This window comes from Protobothrops mucrosquamatus, unplaced genomic scaffold (assembly GCF_001527695.2).
Source record: "Protobothrops mucrosquamatus isolate PMUCROS unplaced genomic scaffold, P.Mucros_1.0 scaffold490, whole genome shotgun sequence".
Taxonomy (NCBI): domain Eukaryota; kingdom Metazoa; phylum Chordata; class Lepidosauria; order Squamata; family Viperidae; genus Protobothrops; species Protobothrops mucrosquamatus.
This window is the reverse complement of record NW_015386808.1, coordinates 676,687-681,758: the sequence shown is the minus strand read 5'-3', so window position 1 is coordinate 681,758 and position 5,072 is coordinate 676,687. Positions and strand designations below refer to the sequence as shown.

At 34.7% G+C, this 5,072-nt stretch overlaps 1 non-coding gene across 1 annotated transcript; it reads left to right on the top strand.

The window, feature by feature from the left end:
* The first annotated feature begins 427 nt into the window (after nt 1-427).
* Nucleotides 428-534, top strand: LOC114922611. Its single transcript, XR_003810450.1, has one exon. It is a non-coding gene; the product is annotated as a small nucleolar RNA SNORD89 (small nucleolar RNA).
* Nucleotides 535-5,072: the final 4,538 nt, after the last annotated feature.

Sequence of the window (5,072 nt, the reverse complement as noted above, 5' to 3'; positions counted from 1 at the left end):
TTTTAATGTCACGGGGCTGAAACAAGCCATAACTTAAGCCAATCTTAAGATTCTATTTTAAAATGGAGCATTTGCAATGTCTTAAGTACTAGCCATTTTATTCTGTAACAACTATTTTGCATATTTATCTCTGTATTTATCCCTTTAAGAATTTTGAAAGCAGCATATGAAAACGTGCTGAAATTGTGAACTTTTTTTTCCCAGGACTTATGAAACTTTAAGTTTTAGTTGCTAAACTAAGTGTGCTTCAGCATTCTCTGAATATGGCATCCTAAAAGCCTGTGTTCTTAATTGTGGATTACTTAGGTAGAATTTTAGTGTTTTTTTTTTACAGTTTATTCAATTACGAGTTGGGACTAACTGAAATTTATCTTACATAAACTGCAAATTGACTAAATGTCTATAGAAAATTTATACCCTATGTGCTGCTGAGGAGTGATGACAATGAAAGGCCGAATTGCAGTGCCTCTTAACAGTTTACTCTCAAGGCATGATGGCAAAGTTCCCGAAGCGACCTTTTTATCTGACCTTGGCAGCACCATAAAAAAAAAAACAGTCTATGCTTTCTGCAGCTAGTCCTTTTCTACAGTGAGGGAAAAATTATTTGATCCCCTGCTGATTTTGTACATTTCCCCACTGACAAAGAAATGATCGGTCTATAATTGTATTAGTAGGTTTATTTTAATAGTGAGAGACAGAATAACAACAAATCCAGAAAAACACATTTCAAAAAAGTTATAAATTGATTTGCATTTTAATGAGTGAAATAAGTATTTGACCCCTTTGCAAAAATGACTTGGTGGCAAAACCCTTCTTGGCAATCACAGAGGTCAGACGTTTCCTGTAGTTGGCCACCAGGTTTGCACACATCTCAGGATGGATTTTGTCCCACTCCTCTTTGCAGATCCTCTCCAAGTCATTAAGATTTCGAGGCTAATGTTTGGCAGCTTGAACCTTCAACTCCCTCCACAGATTTTCTATGGGAATAAGGTCCAGGACCTTAATGTGCTTCTTGAGCCACTCTGTTGCCTTGCCCGTGGATCATTGTCATGCTGGAATACCCATCCACAACCAATTTTCAATGCCTGGCTGAGGGAAGGAGGTTCTCATCCAAGATTTGACGGTACATGGCCCCGTCCATCATCCCTTTGATGCGGTGAAGTTGTCCTGTCCCCTTAGCAGAAAAATACCCCCAAAGCATACTGTTTCCACCTCCATGTTTGACGATGTGGATGGGGTTCTTGGGTTCATAGGCAGCATTCCTCCTCCAAACATGGCAAATTGAGTTGATGTCAAAGAGCTCAATTGTGGTCTCATCTGACCACACTACTTTCACCTAGTTCTCTGAATCATTCAGATTTTCATTGGCAAACTTCAGACAGGCTTCTACATGTACTTTCTTGAGCAGGAGGACCTTGCAGGCACTGCAGGATTTCAGTCCTTCACAGCGTAGTGTTTTACCAATTGTTTTCTTGGTCCCTGCTGCCTTGAGATCATTGACAAGATCTTCCTGTGTAGTTCTGGGCTGATTCCTCACCGTTCTCATGATCATTGCAACTCCACGAGGTGAGATCTTGCATGGAGCCCCAGACCGAGGGAGATTGACAGTTATTTTGTGTTTTTTCCATTTGCAAATAATTGCACCAACTGTTGTCACCTTCCCACCAAGCTGCTTGGCGATAGTCTTGTAGCCCATTCCAAAGTCTGCAATCTTTTTTTAAAATATATTTTATTGATTTTTTAACAAAAACACCTTGATATTTGGTAAACAGCATGTCTGGGTTTATCTTTACAAAGTAATCACAGTTTCTGTATTCCAAAGTCCACATAATAGCTTTATTTGATTTTCTCTTTCAATAATATCCTTTGCAACCTTAAATTAATACAATTCTTACTAATTTGATAGGTAACAAATATAAAGATTTTTCTAAAATTTCTACCAATAAGAATCACATCAGTATGCTTCTTTTCTATCTGGTCATCTTGGTTGCCTCGTCATGAATCCTGTTTACAATTCTTATTTAAATTTATTTTCCCTACAATGTTCAAAACATTCTTACTGGTTAAAATTTTCCCAGAGTTAATTACCTTAAAGTATTTAAATCTTTTTTTTTTTTAAAGAAATTTTATTTATTTTTTTCCATCATAAAAAACAAACATAAGTAAATACAATAACCAATCAAAAATCCCCCAACTCCCCCCCCCCGGACTTCCCAAACCTAATCCCAGGATAAAATTCATATAAAAGTAAACAAATACTAATATCTCTAACTCGACAAAGTGTCTTAATCTACCAGAAAGGATAAAAACCATAAGCAAACTTAAGAAAAATCTAGAAACCTAAATTATATTCTACCACTCTGTGTTTCTTTTGAATATAAACAATCCATCTCCATATTGATAAAAATTGTTCGTTCGAGTGGTTCTTCAAATAAGCCGAAATCTTTGCCATTTCAGCAAGGTACGAAACTTTCAATCTCCAGTCTCCCATCGTGGGCAGAATTGGGCTCTTCCAATTTTGGGCTATCAGCAATCGAGCAGCAGATAAACAGTAAAGCATCAAATTTGTTTCTTTTGCATCTAAATGTTGTACAATACCTAAAAGAAACAACTGTGGAAGGAAAATAATCCTTTTTTTAAAAATCTGCTGTAGGTTCCACCATAATTGTACCCAAAAGGCCTTAATAACCTTACAAGTCCACCACATATGAAAAAAAGTTGCATCTGGATGCCCACACCTCCAACACTTGGATTCATAATTCACATAGATACGAGACATAGTTGAAGGATCCAAGTGCCATCTATAAAACATTTTATAAAAATTCTCACGTAAATTTTGAGCTTGTGTAAACTTCACATTTCTCACCCAGATCAACTCCCAAGTATCCATAGGTATTGTTTCTCCTATATTTTGAGCCCATTTAATCATACAATCTTTAATTCAGTTTCTGAGTCCAATTCTAATAAAACATTGTATATCCTTTTAATATGTCCTTTGGCACCATCTCTTACTTGCTTCAAAAAAATCCCATCTTCCATAGCAAAAATAGTCTTTATCAGTTCGCCATCTATCTTGAATTTGTCTGTACAAAAGCCAAGAGAAATTTGGATTACTTTGCTTCAAAACTTCTATTGATTTTAGGCACCAATTGCCACCACCACTCTGGTATAACAAATCTTTATATGTAAGTCCCTCCATCACCACTCCTCTGGTTATAGCTTGAAAAATATGTGATGGTATCACCCAGAGTGGTAGCTTAACATCAAGCTTGAAGAAGTATTTTTGCCAAACTCTTAACAATGCAGCCCTTATTATATGATTTCTGAAGGTTTTATCAATTTTTTTCTGCATAAAAAGATAAGCATGCCATCCAAAGTACAAGTCCCATCCTTCGATATTCAAAATCCCTTTGTTGGACAAGTTAATCCAATCAGTCATCCACGTTAATGCACAAGAATCATAATAAAGTATCAAATTTGGTACTTTAAGTCCTCCACGTTCTCTGGTATCTTGCATAATCTTAAATTTAACTCTCGCCTTCTTGCCTTCCCAGATAAAACGATTCAAATCTCTTTGCCATTCTTTCAAGTTAATTTCGTTTTTTAAAATAGGTATCATCTGAAATAAAAAAAGAAACTTAGGCAAAATGTTCATTTTAATGGCCGCTATACGACCCAGCAATGAAAGCTGTAGTTTTTTCCACGTTGATAAGTCCTTTTGTACCAATTTCCACAATCTTTCATAGTTATTCTGGTACAATTTTGTATTGGAGGATGACAGGAAAATTCCCAAATATTTGACTTTATTGACCACTTCAAATCCTGACATCTGCATAAGTTGATCTTTACCTTTAGCAATCATATTTTTTGTAAGAATTTTAGTCTTATTCACATTGATTTTAAATCCAGCCACTTTACCATACTGATATAACTCTTGCAACAAAAATTCCAATGACTCAATTGGTTGAGTTAATGTAAAAACTAAATCATCAGCAAAAGCTTTAAGTTTATATTCTTTAGTAGAAATCTTTAAGCCTTTAATCATTGGTGATTCTCTAATTCTAGACAACAGAATTTCCAAAGACAATACAAATAATAATGGAGAAAGTGGACAGCCTTGTCTGGTACCTTTTTGTATATCTAGGTTCTGTCAGATCTCCATTAATAATTATTTGAGCAGATTGTTTTTGATAAATCGCTTTTATAGCCGTCTTAAATTGATTTCCAAAATTCATATAGTCCAATATTTTATTTAAAAACTGCCAGTCCAATTTATCGAAGGCCTTCTCCGCATCTAAAAAAATAAAGGCCGATGGCACTTGGTTATTCTTGTCCAAATATTCCAATAAATTCACAATTTGTCTAATATTATTCTTCATATATCTTCCAGATATAAAACCAGTTTGATCATCATGTATGTAATGTTGCAATATCTGCATCAGTCTATTAGCCAAAATTTTTGCAAAAATTTTATAATCCACATTCAGCAAAGAAATAGGTCTGTAATCCTTAAGTTCCAAAATCTCCTTCTCATCCTTCGGTATCAAGGATATAAAAGCTCCTGTCCAGGATTGTGGTATTTGTTCTCCCAACATAATTCTATTAAATAGTATTTTTAAAGGTTGAATCATTTCAGCTGATAATGATTTATAATAAATTGCTGTCAAGCCATCTGTGCCAGGGGCTTTACCAGCTTTGAGTTGTTTAATTGCATTTAAAATTTCATCTGCAGTAATCTCTTCATAAGTTTCTGTTGATCTGATGTAAGTTTATATATAGATGAAGATTGTAAATATTTATCAATATCCTCAGTTTTTATAGTCCCAGAAGCATATAAATGTGAGTAGAACTCTGTAAATACTTTTTTAATCAGTTCTTGTTGATATACTTCACGACCCTTAACCACAACTTTAGATATAAGTCTGGCTTTTTGTCTTTTGCGTAATTGGTAAGCCAACCATCTCCCTGGTTTATTTGCATTAGCAAATGTATTATGTTTAATATACTTCAAGTTGGCGGCCACCTGATCAGCAATTAACATATTAAATTGATCTTTAAGCATTTTAATAGAA